Source organism: Nipponia nippon, unplaced genomic scaffold (assembly GCF_047370975.1).
Source record: "Nipponia nippon isolate SJK-2023a ecotype South Korea unplaced genomic scaffold, ASM4737097v1 scaffold_5, whole genome shotgun sequence".
Classification (NCBI taxonomy): domain Eukaryota; kingdom Metazoa; phylum Chordata; class Aves; order Pelecaniformes; family Threskiornithidae; genus Nipponia; species Nipponia nippon.
The window spans coordinates 3,787,725-3,804,705 of record NW_028262369.1 but is presented as its reverse complement, the minus strand read 5'-3'; positions in this window follow the sequence as shown (position 1 = coordinate 3,804,705).

The window sequence follows — 16,981 nt, the reverse complement described above, 5'->3', positions numbered from 1 at the left end:
TTTTCCATACGATAGTGTCATGGGATCAACACCCAGCATAGAAAGGGGAACGCCCCTTGCTGAGGTTCTAGAAAATTGGAAAAAGATACCCCTGGCACAGACTTTACAGAAAAAAAGGTTAATATTATTATGCCAGGAGGAATGGCCATTCCTAACTCGAACTAGAGGTGGAGGACCAATGGATATTTGGCCTCCTCTTGGTACCTTTGAGTCACATAAACAAAAATTTTTACAGATTGTTTTAGAAGATTCCAGAAGCCAAGATATAGATTATTGGTATATTTGGTACAATTGGGCACAACAGCAGAAGAAACCGTAAAATCAAAAATTTGGGGAACATTTACTTCCTTCCACCCCTGAGGCTGAGGAACCTAAATCTTCTCCTAAATGGGTTGGTGTGTATCCTATGCGATTGGATTACATTCCAAACCCTAGAGCAGGACCTGGAGCTCTGCCAGAAGTTCCTGCTGTGGTCAGGCATGAGCCGTGGACACAAGGAGATTTAGTAACTTGGCAAGCTAAAATGCCAAGATTACGAGATGATGCAGAAAAATGTGCTCAAATGCTCTCTGGCATCATAACTGATTATTTCCCTAATTGGAGTGCTATGAGGACCTTACTTCAAAAACTATTTCAACCAGAGGAAAGAGGAAAAATTTTTCAAAAAGATAGGGAAATTGCTCAAAGAGGACAGGGGCTAGACCCCTGGCCTGAACAAAACCCTGAGTGGGATATGACAACTACTGAAGGAAGAAGGGCTTACCAGGCTGCTGTCCAACAAGTAGTGGAAGCAGTCAAGCAAGCAGGAGAGAGAGTGACTAATTGGACCAAAGTAAGGGAATGTCGGCAAAGGGCGTGATGAACATCCAAGTGATTACTGGGGACGATTAAAAGCTACTCTATTAAAATATGGGGGCATGACTCGAGATAACTTCCAGGTACCTTTAGCAGTAAGTGTATTTGTAGACCAGTCAGCCCTGGATATTAGTAAATATTTTAAGAAACGTAGGCCTCGTTGGCAAGGAGAAACTTCAACAAAAATTCTAAGTATTGCTACCTTTGTATATGATGGGAGGAGTGAAGAGAAACAAAAACAAGAAGAGAAATTGAAGGCTGAATGGAAAAGGGAAAGAAAGGAGAAAGAAAGGGAAATTACTTCATTGGCAGTGGCAATTACTCAAGGGTATAATCAGAGAGGAAGGGGTCGGGGTTTTCCCCGAAGAGGCCCTAGAGAAAGGGGATTTCAAGGTAGAGGAGGAGGTCCTTCCCCTAATTTCCCTTACTCTAACCCTCTTGAGTGTTTTTTATTGTGGAAATTTAGGACATTTACAGCAGGCATGTCCTCTTAGATGACTTGCTGTGCCAAGAGAAGGAGAACCGACCGACAGACCCTCTTGGCCCCATTTGCAATAAGGATCGACTATCATCTGAAATAGTTATGGAACTGACAGGAATCAAGGTAGATCATAATGGTCATATAACAGCTAAGGTAAATGGTTTTTTAGTAGATTTTTTTAGTAGATACGGGGGCTATATTATCTTTGTTAAACTTTCAAGTGTCTCAAATATCCTCAGAAACTGTAATAATTAATGGAGTACTAGGGGAAAAAAGAATTGTTTTTGTCTTTACCTCTCCCGGTGGTGCTTGGAGGAAAATTAGTGTGGGGACGGTTTGTTATTTCTCCAGAAACTCCAGTATCTGATCGAGTAAAAATTATACAAGAATTATCGAGACCTACTACGAAAAAACAGTTAAGGGGATTTTTAGGGCAGGTAGGGTTCTGTAGACCGTGGATTCCTGGGTTTAGTGAAATTGCTAAACCCTTGCATGAAGCCACTTGAAATGAAGAGATTGAACCCCTTACATGGGGACCTGAGAGAAACAAAGCTTTTTGGACTTTAAAAACAGCCCTATTAAATGCTCCTGCTTTAGGACTTCCTGATTACACAAAACCCTTTAAATTATATTGTGATGAGATGAAAGGAATGGCAAGGGGAGTACTTGCACAAACACTTGGGCCACGTGAGAGACCGGTTGCATATCTTTCATCTACCCTTGATCCTGTTACCAAGGGAATGCCATTTTGCATAAGGGCCATAGCAGCAGCAGCAGAGATGGTAGAAAAATCTAGGTCAGTTGTGTTAGGCCATGCACTAACTGTACGTATACCCCATGAGGAAGAAATACTGTTAAAACAATATGCTGAAAAATCACTTTCTCCACAAAGAGCTCATCGTTATGAGCTAATATTATTATTGGCTGATAATTTGAAATTGGAAAGGTGCAATACTTTGGATCCTGCTACTCTTATTACCTTTACTTACTGAAGATGAAAGATACACCCATGATTGTATTCAAATCCTGAACTTCACTAGTAAACCAAGAGATGATTTGAATGATCAACCTTTAAATAACCCAGAAATGAACCTCTTTACTGATGGCTCGTCTTACTACAAAAAAGGGAAAAGACTTACAGGGTTTGCAGTAACCACAGAAACTATCATTTTGATAGCCAATCCCTTACCTGCATCTATGGGAGCTCAAGGTGCAGAACTTGTGGCGCTTGCTGAAGCAGCAAATTATGCAAAAGGAAAACGTGAACATTTATACAGACTCTAAGTACGCTTTTGGAGTTTGTCATGCTACAGGAGCAGTATGGAAAGAAAGAGGATTTTTGACGTCAGCAGGAAAAACCATTGCACATTGAAAGGAAATCGGAGACTTACTAAAAGCTATACAGATGCCGAAAGAAATTGCGGTAATTTACATAAAAGCCCACACAGGAAAACAAGACACCATTTCAAGAGGAAATCATCTAGCAGATCAAGATGCCCGAGCTGCAGCATGACAAAAACATTTTTTGATAGCTTTCATGATAACAAAAGATGAATGGTCTGATCTACCTAACATGGAACAGCTCTATGAATGTTTAACTGAAGATGAACAACTCGGAGAAAACTGGGAGCTCAAAAACAAGGGGAACAATGGACTTCAAATAATAAGCCCCTCCTACCAAAAAGGTATTTATTACCTTTGACTGGATGGTTTCATGAAAAAACACATGGAGGACCGGAGAGTCTAGCTTTGAGGATACAACAACTTTGGGTGGCCGCAGGAATCTACGCCACAGCAAGACAGGTTTGTGAAAATTGCAAATTATGCAAACAATATGCCTCATTAAGGATTACCGCACCGGCAGGTAAAAGACCTCCAGCTACCTTTCCATTTCAAAAACTTCAAATCGATTATGCAGAAATGCCAAAAGTAATGGGGTATGCATATATGTTAGTAATTGTAGATCAGTTATGAGGCTGGGTAGAAGCCTTCCTAGCTCGGAAGAATGATTCTAAAACAGTAGTTAAAGTGTTACTTAAAGAATTGATACCTAGATATGGAGTGCCAGAAATTGATTCGGATAGAGGGGCTCATTTTACTGCTGCTATTTTAACTCAAATCTATAATGCTTTAGGCATTAAAAGTAAATTAAATAGTCCATATCATCCTGAATCATCTGGTCAAGTAGAGAGAATGAATAGGATGCTTAAGGAAAAATTAGTAAAAACTCGTAAACAAATGGGACTTAAATGGCCAGATGCTTTAAATTTAGTACTGTGGGACATTAGAAATACACCCAGACAACCTGTAGGAGTTTCTCCTGCGGAAGTCCTTTTTGGAAGAAATCTTGCAGTTCCTGGAACTTATGTAGCTGCGAAAACCAGTCTCCTGAGTGGAGATGAACAAGTAACACAATATCTTTTGTATCTCCAAAACTCTTTTGCCCAAATGAGAGATCATGTTTATTGATATCAAGGGGTATCACCTGAAATTAAAGTACATGAAATACAATCTGGAGATTGGTGATAGATGGGATACTTGGACCCACGGTTATGGGGGGTCCCAACGGTGGAATCCTTACCGGGTACCCTATGGCCTTTCAAACCCTATCCCTGCATATCGCATTCAGTTATATGATCCCTTCAGGGGAGGTGGAACACAGTGTTATGATTATCAGATGTGGGGAGTTTATGGTGATGGAGATTGGTGCTGTCATGAATACCATTTATCAAGCAATCGCTTCACTTATAAATTTAGGATTGTAATATATGCTCAAAAAATTAAATATTCTGCTGTTATAGGGTCACGGATTAATCGACCTTCATCTTATAATAACATGAAACCTTTGTTAAACAGAAGACTGCACAGTATAAATACTGTTGGAATGGTTGCTGAAAACGATTGGCAAAATAATGTACACGTATCCTTGCTTAAGTCTTTTGCAAGAAATTTAAATTTAAGTGAATGTTGGATTTGTGCGGCACTTCCAAAAACAGTGACTCAAGGATTTCAATTTGTTGGCATTCCCTTGCCAAAGACCATTAATTGGAGAAAATATTGGTACAATAACACTTTTTCTGAACAATATGACGAACAGAAGTGGGACATGATTTTGCCAAAACAAGGACATTTCTCACAGCTGCACTGTGTACAATGATGTTTCCCTCCAGGGAGAAATAACCGTTTCTTATGCCGAAATCATACCTTTGTTGGAAATTGGACCAAGTGCAAAAATGTTACTGCTATTAATTCAGGGTTAAAATTAAGCTGGAAGGCACCAGAAAATTTAGGGGTATTTTGGCTCTGTGGAAAAAAAGACTATAAAGCTCTACCACCCACTTGGGGAGGAAGATGTACCCTTGGGGTTTTATCCTGGGATTTAGAAATACATCCGAAGATTCTCCCTCAAAAAACTTGGCATCGCACATACTTTGTACAGAATACAAGAGGACTGAACCCATTAATAGAAAGACCAACTGGATTTCATTCTTTTCTATGATGGCTTATTCCTTCATTAGGAGTTAGTGAATTAAAAAAAAATATGTTTGAAATATATCAGGAGAAATTGAAAAATTAGCAAATTCTACAGCCCACGGGTTGCTCACCTTACAAAAAGAAGTCACAGAATTGTCAAAATTAACTATGCAAAACTGAATGGCATTAGATACGATTTTGGCTTCCCAAGGAGGAATTTGTACTGTTCTAAACGTCAGCTGCTGTATGTATACAGACAGATCAGGTGAATTAATAACTGATGTACATAAAATTTGGGAAGTTAGCTCATTATTACAGCAAGTTCAGAAGGATGATACCTCCTGGAGCTTTTCACATACTTTCTCATGGTTAACCTCATGGTTTCCAAATTTAGCGACTTGGATGAAAAAAACTTTACTTATCATCTTTGCAATTATTATAATTTGTTTGCTTCTTTGTGATTTTACAATGTATCATAAGCCTATGTACTGAAATCATAAGCAAAATTCCATGCACGACATTTAGTTAGCTGCAAAAATGCAGCTAAAACAAAAGGAGGGAATGTTAACAATGAGTTAAATGCATAATAAGTTTTAATCTTTAAGCTATTATGTTAAGAACAATGTAGAATATAAATTACATGGGTTGTATGCTTGCAGGTGTTCAACATCTATCATTTATATTAAATTCATGCAAGACTGCTCATTTGTCCCTGTACAGCCCCAACACAGAGGCAGGCTAAAATCTGCCTACCTAAATAGAAATTAGAGAAGAAGTAAAAAGGTTGATTGAGATGTAGGTAATTATTCACCTTGGAGCACATGGGGATAAGAATTAGAACTAACTTGGGTGTATGTGGAAATTGAGACAAAGTGAAGAAACCGTGAGGATCAAATAAGAAATTTGGCTGAGATGACCTTTGTGACAAGCCAACCTGAAAGAAGGAAAACAAGAAGAAAAGAGAAGAAGTGGGACTTTGAAACAGGAACCAATGGAGACGTTCTAAATGCCCTGGACACCCTGGAAACTTCTGGCTGTTCAGAACAGACACACGTATTGTGTAATCTGTATGAGAGAATGGTAAAAGACAAGGTATATATATGCACGGCGTAAAATAGTTTGAATGACTGTTCTCTGCAGAGGTGGTCCATCGATATATCGTTGCCTGAAAACAAAGCAAATGTAGAGTTACCCATCATCCACTGACTATTTTTGTAAAATGGGCTTAAGACTCTGATCTGCTGTTTGCTGTACAGAAGCAGGCAAGGGAGGCAACAGGGAGGACGTAATAAAGCACATATGGTTTTGCAGTGAGAATGCTTAGCATAACTATATACCACAGCCTGAATTGCAGGTCTGGAATATTTCATCGTCAGTTCCTAAGACTGAAAAATCAGTATATTTACGCTGTAGCTAACTCTGTTCATTGCAATTCTTTCACTTCATTACTGAGACAAGCTGAAAAGCAAAGGTCACAATTTGCTTCAGCTGCCACTGCTGAATTCATCAGGCAGAAAGGAAATGCCTTCTGCAAGAAAGAATTTGGATGGTAACTATTACATTCTCTACTTCACTCATGTATATGGTAAAATTATGCTGATTCCTGTAACTCCTTTTCTGAACATCTTCCCCAGTCCCTGTATGGCCAGTAGGCTTTTCCCCCCTCCCCGTCCTTTACCACTTGTTCCAACTCACTCTTCCCACTTGGTCAGATCTGGTCCTTTCCCACCACTTGTCCTTCAAAGGTAGCAGCGTACCCGTTCCCTTCTCTCTTTAAAGCCTTCTCAGCACTTTCTGTGCTCTGGGTGGCAGTCACTGCTTGTTTAGCCAGGACCATATGCCAGGGAGCAACAAAGTCAATGCATAGCTGCAAGTTAGCGATGGAGAAAATGTGTGTTTTCCTTGGGTAGTGAAACCATTTGATCTGTGACTCCAAATACATTAGCCTGCTCTTAAATGAGTAGGTGTTAGTCTTGGCACCTGGGATGAAATGAGCTTGCAGGAAGATGCTTGTGAAAAGCTGTGGATGGGCTGTTCACATTTTGAGTCCGCTTCAATGTCAGTAAGAAAATTGCAACTACTGTTCTTTGGGATAGTACAATGATTGGAGGCTAGAAAAAAAAATCCATGGTACTTCATATGTGTAACTTTAATAGCATTCTCCTCTAAGTCGTAAAGACATTTGCTGAGCCAAAGAATGTTACCTTTGATTATTTTTCCCAGTCAAGGCAATCTTCCTTCAGGAAAAGGCCAGGTAACGTGATACCAAACATATTTTGGACATCTAAGGTCAATAGCTGTGTCGGCACTGAATTCAGTGGTCATTCTTCTGTGCCTTTTGAATCTTTCTGTGCTCCATAAAAGAAAACAGTAAGTTAGTGCTACTCTTGTAGTCTGTATTTGTTGATTGCTACTTTTGAGCTGGAAAGAGATACCGATTCCAGGGAAAGGCATCTTAGAGGAGGAAGGCTGTGTAGTTAAAGCAGAAACTGTCTTTTGCCACCATGAGTAGTCTGTCTGCATTGGCGTGCGGAGGCTTGCACACATCTGCTGTTATTGAATCTTAACAAGAGAGAACTTGACAGCTTTAGAGGTATCTAAAGCATGAAAACTTCATCAGCAAGCAAGGGAGAGTGGTTACTCAGCCTCTTGTAGGGGCACTATAACCTGGATTCTGAGCGATTTTGGGAAATCAGGTTCACCTGTTTTGGGATAGTCTTCAGTCCTGCTAGAAGCCGTTCTTCCAGTATTGGGCAGAAGTCAGTGTCCGGTCTGTTGAAAATGATTTGTGGCTTAGTGCTTCTCCTTTCAGTACTTAACACAGCCACCTCATCTAGCTCTGTGTGAATGCGTTCCTGATCAAGTTTGGTTTCAGAAACTGCAGCGTGTTTGTGTTTTTCAAATGAAATCTTAAGACTTCTATTCTAAGATTAGCATTACAAAAAAAGTCATCTGAATGTGGAATGAAAAGAAAAAAAAATTAAACCACTCATTGCAGAGCTCTGATTTCTGGCTTATTCTTGGAAAACAATTTTGTATAAACACAGTGCTCCTGATGCAGGATTTCATTGGTTTCAGTCTACTGCATATTTTATTTGTTGGGTTGGATTTCTTCATTATAAATTATTTTGGAGGGCCTTTTTGTGGTGACTTACAAAGCTCAGAGTGTTGTGAAGTATTCTGAAACACACCCTAAGAGGAACGGTGAGAATAGGTGCTCTTCCCGGTGCCTGGTGGGATCGTGGCACGCCTCTTAGCTCATGCTAGAATTGCTCTAGAGAAGGCAAGAAGAGACTGTATCTGCAGCAGGGTCAGGGACCACATTGTGGGATAAAGCCTTCTCCCTCCCAGTAACAGTTAGCAGAGTCTTCCTTTGAGCAGAAGTACCAAACCAAGAGCCACCTGATGTAAAAGGAGAAACTCTGAGAAAGGCCACAAGCTCCATTTCAGGCTTTTTAACATCTACAATATAGAGCAGGAATGCAGAAAAGCAAGGAGAGCCTAACTCATCAAAACTGATAAAAGCAGATACAAAGGCAGGCTTGGAGCTCTCTTGGGCTGCTCCAGCCTTCGTGCTGCTTAGTTGATGGAAAATTACCAGGGAATGACTGCAGTCTTGCAGATTTTTTTTTTTCTGGAATTGTTCTAAATCAAACAGTCTTAGCTCAGAAACAAAGAAACTGTAAGCATAAAATGTAGAGCGCTTCTAAGAAAGTTCCAGCGTGTACTGGGGAGGGTGCTGGTGGTATGGGAAAGAGGATACATCGCATGATTCTGATCAAGTGACTTCTAGGCAGGTACCCAAACCTGAAGGAAATCATTTGTTCCAGAGGATGCATTCAGGCAACTCGGCGCTGAGTTTTTTGACCGGTTGTTACCACTGTGCCATGGTCGGTTGATTGTATGCGTTTCTTCTGGGCCGGGGAGAAGCCAGTGGGTCCTTGCGCAGCAGCCCAACCAAGGAACTAGCGGGAGCGGGAAGGCAGCAGAGACGAGGGAGAGGGAGTGCGGCATCTGACTGTAAAATTCTTCATGTTAGCCAGCTCCTTACCTAATAATTCTTCTATTGCTCAGTATTTCCTTCAACAGAGTGAATTCCCCATGAGTTACAAAATGTTATGCCAAAACCCCAGATAGGCTAGATCTACTACATTTGCCTAGTTTAAAAAAAAAAAAAAAGCGTTGCCGTCTCAGGGGAAGAGATCAGGTTACTGGATGCCTTCTGCCTGTGGTAAATCTTGTATCATTTTGTCCTCTTTTCAGTTGCACTCCTATCTGTAGCTGTTCTTTTTTTGGAACCTTGTTCTAAAGCCCTGCATGTCGCTCAGCTCAGAAAAACAAGTCCCTGCCTCATCGGTTGTTGCCCCTTCCCCTCATCTGTGCCTTGAATATTGCCCCGTCAGAGCGCCTGGCCTCTGCCTTGCTCAGGGTGTTGAACATCCTTGCCAGCAGGCTCGGCGCTGCGTACTAGGGGACTCTGCGAGACTATGACAGGTCTAAATACAAAGTGATGGCCTTGAGTAGGGAAATCTGGCTGCATACGCTCTGTTGTAAATGCTGTCGTATGCAGAATAGGTCTTCTGCTGCTCTTGCAATGTGCAAGATAAATGGACATTAACATGCTGGAGCTATCCACTAGTAATAAATCACAGTGCTTAAATGTTTATGTATAGAAATTGTGGAGCTCTCCAATGCATAGCTATAATTTAACTGTGCCTGGGGAGAACCAGGTAGCATTTCTTTTGCGTAAGTGCCTTCAGTTGAGGTACAAAAAGTAATGTATCATTTAGGGTTGTCTGCTTGGCAAGTCTGTCAGCTTGCCTGCACAAACTGCAGATGAGGGGAAAACTGATATTTTTCCAGCCACCCTTGGATGACCTGTTCAGCAGCAAAGCCTTGTGCATCACTTGCAGGTTAACAAAGAAGCCAAGCCTGCGCAGCAGTCTCCCCCTGGCACTTAGCTTCTCTGCTAGGCCGTGTTGTTCCTGAGCTTTTCTTTGTGTAGAGTTGACTTCAGTAAAATGCCATTGTTTGCTTAGGCGCGTATTGTCTGTTCAGTGTTCAGGACACAGGAAACCTCAGCTCTGCCAAAAACCTTTAATGAAGTACTCGGAGTACATTTTTAAAAGGCATTCCTCCATCTAGCTGTAAACCTGTACTCTCTTTGCTCAGACTAACAAACACGAGGAGAAATATATGAAGTGATATTTTTATTGGGAAAATCAATCCATTCATTATCAATCCAACACACAAAACGAATTCTGTACTAAGTAACTTGTACAGATGAGCTCTTTCTTTTTTCCAGTAGACTTAAAGAATAAGCTCGGCTTTAACGTTCTGGAAGAGGGAGAAATATTTTGTGCTGTGTGGTGCAGGGCATCCATTAGTAGTTAGTCATAAAACTCTCTCTGTTTTGAACACGGGTTATGTGTCACTTAATTTCCATAGCACCCCTGAGCCCACGTAGCTTGGGGTGGCACTTCCTAGCTACAAAATTGGGCTGGAAAGCTAACTGCTTTTTGCGCCTTTTTTGCAACTTGCTCTCTTCGTAGGAGTACGCAGACGCTTAGGAGGCTGCGCTGTGCAAACAGCATTTGGGACACTGGCATCTAACAGCTTTTTCCCTGAGTCTTATTTGATAAGCTATTTTCCTGCAAGAAACGGAGGCATGGTGGTGCTGTTTCTTGTGTGGATGGGATGGCAGGAGGCGGGGGCCTGCCAAGGGTTGTGCTCTCCCATATACGAGAAAGGTGAAGCGGGGACAGGGAGCCTGAGCAAGCAGAAAGCAGCGACAGCAGGAAGAGAAGTGCTTGGGAGTTGTAGCTGCCAAGGAGAGGGGGCAGCGTGGGGTGTGTGCATAGGGAGCAGCAGGGGCACGGACTAGAGCTTGCTAGAGGCAGGTTAGAACAAGCAACCACAATTTCAGCAGCCAGTTCAGCCAAACTAGACTGAACCAGCAAGAGCACAACCCCAGTTCTGCAATGACTGCATGCATAACTGAGCTTTCTCAGTGGCTCCTCGCTGTTCAGGCATGGCTGTGTGAAACTCTAGCAAGACGGTATGAACAGCAGGAGCATGCTCCCCCACCCCTAAGCCCTGCAGAGAAAGCAATTTCTTGTTCCTTCCTTCCAAGGATCAGAGGTAGACGTGTAGCGGTCATCACTAATTCCATCCTCGTTTGAAAAGCCATTCCCCGCGAGGTGGGTGCTTGTTTCAGGTACATCACTGGTGCTGACAGTTCAGAAGTAAACAGCATTCCTAACAATTCTCCACCAGGGCTCAAGCTGGTGGCCTGCTGCTACTAAAGCAGTTGTCATGGTATCTGAAGTAGCCAACCAAGATAGCTGGTTTCCTGACAACAAAAGTTGTCCCTTTCAGTACTGTCGTGGTTCCCTCAAATACGTGCTCTGCTACAGGAGGGTGGAGAGAGGCTTGTTATTGAAGCCCATGCAGATCTGATGCATTATGCAAAAGCTCACGAGCGTGTGTCTCCAGACACCGGTAACACCACTGTTCCTGCTTGGAGCCGTTAGCAGTAGTGAAGCACAAATTGCTGTGCTCTTCCAAATGAGGCTTTTCTGGTGTCTCTTCACCAGCCGCTTCTTGTACCTTTGTGTAATTCTGCAACAGTGCTTATGGTAGGCTTTGGCATAGCCGAATTGTAAAAACTTTAATAACCAGTGAGGGAAATGTCAGACACCGCAGACCCCTGAAGTCCTCCGCCTAGTGCTGCGTGATGCTACACGATGTTAATGTTGACAGGTACTGAAAACTAGGGACCTTTAGCTCAGCTTAACAATAGGTATAGATGGCTCATAAGACAGGCAAGCTCCAAAAGCAGCAAAAAGCACATATGAAGAAAATGATTTGTGTATGCAAATATGGGTTTTAGCCAGTTAGCCAACATATCCTGCAATGTTGTAAAATGCGTGTAACACATAAAGGATGCTTGTGGGTAGTTCAGTTTGAATTCCACCTGCTGGGTTTGGCCAACCGGCTGTTGTCCAGCCATGAAAGGACCACAGCCTTTGTGGTTGCTCCCTTAATAAAGGGCGTCTGGCTGAGCTCTACAGCTGGCCCTTTCTGTTCCTCAGAGGAGTGGGATTAAGAACAGACCCTGGAACAAGGAATCTGGGGCCAGTGGAAAACAGCAGCACTGCTAGTGCCCATTATGGGTTAGGAGCTCTGAGGTCTAGACAATGCTGATGCTGGAGTGGCCAACAGGACAGACTGCAACAAAAGCATCCAGCAATACTGCACCTGATGGAGGTAATGCAGTAACCGTAGTAGCATGGAGCTCAGTTTTGGCTGTAAAACATGTACAAAATCCTTGGTTAACATTTAACCAGCTCATCCATGGGCTGAAGTCACAGCAGCGTCTGCAGTGCAGAAGCATCACAAACTGCCTGGACACAGGGCTGGATTAGAGCTCCCTTGGGACCGAGCAGCAGCACAGTCCTGCCCTGAGAGATTTAGGAGTGTCAGTGTGTTTAAATCCTTGTGCTTCTCTGCAGTGTATGCAAATGAGCACAATAGATGCAAATAAAACTCCCGAGTCCATTTTCATGTTTTCCTTGTTTTCCTGTATGGTGTGTTTGTAAATGCTTGCTAGTTACACACAGCCAGTACTGTGTAAGAACATCAGGGGATCACGTACACATTTCTGGCATCGTGTCAGGCACTGGGAGTGCCAGAGCCACGACAGTTATAGGTGGAGCTGTCTGAGATAGCTGCAAGTACAAGTTTCACAGACTTCTGTCAGAACATTGCCTGCAGGGCACAGATGTGATATGAGGGGATGAATACACTCCTCTCTTTGTTGCATGTTTGTAATAACATGACTGTTTTTGTTTCTGAAGCTGAGCTTTTAAAACAATCCTGCTCTTCCTCCTACAGTGCCTCAACTACACCGGAGCATACGAGGCGCCTAGATGTTTAGCTTGAGCCCTACTATACCAGGTGCCCGTTCAATAAATACTTTTCCTTCTTGCATGCTAAAGCAAAGGACCAAACCAGAATGCATAGGCCACAAGGAGCATTTTGCCGGATGCCTGTGATCTAGGCAGTCGGCAGCGCGCGGGATGGCCCTCGTGACCGTAACGGTGACGCGTAGTTCGGTGCGTCAGTCTGGGCTACTCAGTACCCCGCAGCCTCACCGTAGCTCCCCGCTCTCGCTGCGCTGGCTCCGCTGGGTTGTGAACTGACTGCGATGAGCTTTTAGGCTCTGGAGAGGAGGGACCCACTGACACCCGTTGTCCCACCACCTTCCTGACCCTGCTTTGCTTGTTGCCCTCTGGCCTGGAGATTACTTTCACCACTGCCTTTTGTTTGTTTAAAGCCTCATTTTCTTGTGCTGAATTTTCTTATGAATGTTTGTTTCACAACATTAAGAAATTTCCCACCAGAAGACAACCTCTGCCTTGTTTATTTAGACATATTTCCCTTCAATTTTTTCCACTTTAAAAATTCCATTCAATATTGGAGGCTTTGGTGATAGTCGTACAACAGTAAGTGCCTTAAAAAAAAACAAACCAAAACAAAACCCACAAACAACTGATCAGGAGTCTCATTTGTATGGGGTAGGTCTGCCTTATATTAAATACACCAGATCAGCACGGGTATTTTATATAAGCTTGAATTTCTTTGCATTGGCAACCAATGAGGGACTGCTTTGGTGTTTATAAATACTGAGAGAAAATCCAAACAAATGTTCAAACCACTGTGTTGTCTCCTCTACTTATTTGTCTAATATGGATACAGGAATGTTATCTGTGTTTTTAAAAATAAAAATGTAAGAGATCAAAGGACATCATAGGAAGACTGGATAAACATTTATGGATTTCAGTTGAAAAATAACTAGAGCTATAAAGCCCAAATAGTTAGGAGGGTCTTTCCTTCACTAAATAATATTTAGACCAGTCTGACCTGAATGTTATTCTCCTGACTAAGTTTTAATAGAAGGTTTGTTTTACAGTATGGTTTTCGGCAGGCCTGAGGCCAGATAACAGATCTGAACTGGTAACGCACATAATAAAGAGCCGGTGGTTATTTTATGACTTGAGGAGAGCAAGCATGTTCCTACGTGATGTGGGATCATAATTCAGTGATACTGAAATTTCTACCATTCTTTAACACTTGAAAGCAATTTGCACTGGAAGAAAGATTTGCTGGTTTACATCCTCTGTAAATTTGAATTCCTTATTGCACAGTAAAGCATTATTTATTCATTTGTTATGGGTTATTTATTTTTCATTGTTGGAATGGGTTGTGCCTTTATTGTAAGAATTTAATCCCTTGGTTTAAAAAAGAAGCCTGTAATCTACTTGGGATGGGTTTGCATCTTTAAAAAAGAATTGGGGGGGGGGAGGGGGAAGAAATGCAGAAAAAAGCTGAAAATTTCACGGTAGTTTGTAAACTACTGCTTTGGTGTTGGAATCTAGGTCCAGAGCCATCTGCTTTTTGCTTTTGTTTGTCACTGTTATATCTGCTTCTACTATGTTGTAATTCTCCTGTTCTTATGAACCCCTTCTATAGAATGCGTTGCCCCATATGCTTTCTCTCACAGTGATGAAAGAAAATGAGTCAAAACCATTGTGTGTCGTGACAAGCATGTATCATAGCTGCTTACGGGTTAAAAACTCAATCATCTAACAGAAAATTCTCTTATCGGGCTTCAAGGAGACAGAAATTTGAAATCTCATCTCTGCTGAACATAGTTTAGATGCATGCACTTTGCCATTATTTCCAAAAGCTATCAGGAGTTGTGTTGTATTAGGGAAATGCATGGTCATAATGCTTTAAATTCATGCCTGTGATTTCTAGGGGGGGCAGAATATCCCAGAAAATCCTTTTTGGTCTGTAGATCTGTTGTATTGACCAAAACAGGCTTGGAGGTCAGTTATGCTGAACTGCTGGATCTGTCTCAAAGAAGATACAGCATATACTCTGAAGAAGAACGTGGAGAAGCAAGCCGAAGAACAAGCTCCGGTCACACTGCTCCACCAATAAAAAAGAAAACTGATCTGAAAAGGAGAGCGTGAAAGTGGAGGGTTCCCCAGGTTCTTCTACCTTAATGATCAGGAGAGGGTTAACTTCTCCTTATGTTTAATTTCAGAGGTTTCACATGAGATATCCAGGTTGTGGATTCTTTTATTTCCTTCTTTCAAGGAGCGTAACTCTGAAGATCAGGCTCTGAAAGAAAACATGACGAATAGTCAGATCAGAACCCTGGGCTTCAGGAGAACAGACTTTGGCCTGTTCAGGGATCTCATGGGATATGGTCCAGGAGAGAAGAGGGGTCACTGAGATCTTATTGATTTTTCAAAGAATGACCTCCTCTGAGCTTGAGAATGGTTTATTTTCTGCCCATTGTAATGGACCAAAGATGGTAGGAGGCCTCTACAGACAAACAAGGAGATGCTGACAAAGCTCAGGCATGAAAAATGTGTACAAGAGGTGGAAGCAGTGTCAGGTCACCCAGGAGGTGAACGGAGACACTATCCAAGCATGAGGGGATGGTCAGGAAAGCCAAAATCTCACAAGGGACATGAAGAGCTACAAGAAGGGCATCTACAAGTGCATCGGCAACAAAAGGAGGACTAGGGAAAATGTGAGCCCACTGGGTGAATGGCGCAGGGGACTTGGTGACAGCAATATGGAAAATTGCTGTCTTTACTGGCAAGATATGTCCTCAGAAATCCCAGGTCCTTGAGACCAATGGGAAAGTCTGGAGCAAGGAAGACTTATGCTTGATAGAGGAGGATCAGGTGAAAATACAGGAAATTCTATTTAAATTTGAGAAAAAACTTTTTCGGAGGGGTTGTGGAGTCTCCATCCTTAGTGATACTCAAAACCTGACTGGACATGGCACTGAGCAGTGTGCTCTGGTTGACTCTGCTCTGAGCAGGGGCATGGCTGGACGAGGTGATCTCCAGAGGTCCCTTCCAATGTCAACTGTTCTGCGCTTCCGTGGAAGCAGCTGCAGAGTGAAGACCTGAAGGTTTGACTCCAAATTCGTATCTTCAGATTGAATATTGCAGAGGTCTAAGTCAGTGCATAACCTTACCCAAGACAGTAGTTACTTACCAAACTGTTGGCATGTATTCTTCCTTTGGTTTGGGATTTCTTATTACATCAGTGGGCTTGCATGTGCTGTGAGTAGATACAGAACTGGACATTCCTTGACTTTTGGTAAAAATGGAAATGCCAAAATGTACCACTGGGGGGGAAGCAGATGTTGAGAGGTGCCTCCCATGCTGTCCCCCTTAATAAAATTAAAGTACAGTAATGTTATGAAAAAGTGCAATTGTGTAACTGTATTACCAAACTGTAATGCTATTTAAATGCAAATTCCCAAACTCAGTACTCTTTTGTTTCCATAGTTAATATTCCTTGTCTCCTGTTACTCACACCTTAATATCCTGTGCTGAAAGCACATGCCAGGTCTTACCCACGTGAGTAGCTATACTGAAAAGACTTGTCCTATGAGCACCACCACATATATTGACTGGGAACACCATCTGTAATCTGTACATGACAAATTCTGCTGCCTTGCTGTGATTTAAAAGAAAAAAAGTGAGAATAAACTTCTAGTAGATTCGGGTAAAATAAGCTACCTTCACTATAATCAGTAACCTTGTGGCACTGAAGTGGGATTATCGTTAGTGAAGCTACTTAGATCCATTGTTTCCTTACTCTGTTTGGAGGTTGAGTCCATAAACTTTTATGAGCTATAGTTTAGATAATGTTAGGAAATAGCTTATCTGGAACTAAAATTATCTCATTGTTTGAAACAGGCAGGGACAGGTTTTGGTCTTTTCTGCATTAGTCTATTTGCTATAAAACAGATCTTATCTTCCAAGTATTATGGAACTGCTCATTAAATTTCTGGTTTTATACATGGAAATGCAGTAGATCGGGCTTCTTGATGTCTGTGGCTCCTTGTGAGTACAATAATTAATGATCTAGCTCATAAGAAGAGAAATCTATGGAAAAAAAGCTCAAAGAATGTTTATATTCTGTTGGGTTTGGTTTTTTTTTAAGAGATTCTCAGGTTTATTTGGGCGAGTATCTTATGATTGTTACAAATGTGTTTCCGTTGACATATTCCCATCACAACTGCCATTAACTGCATTCTGGAGGCTGAGTGTAAATTCATTTATGCAGTAAATC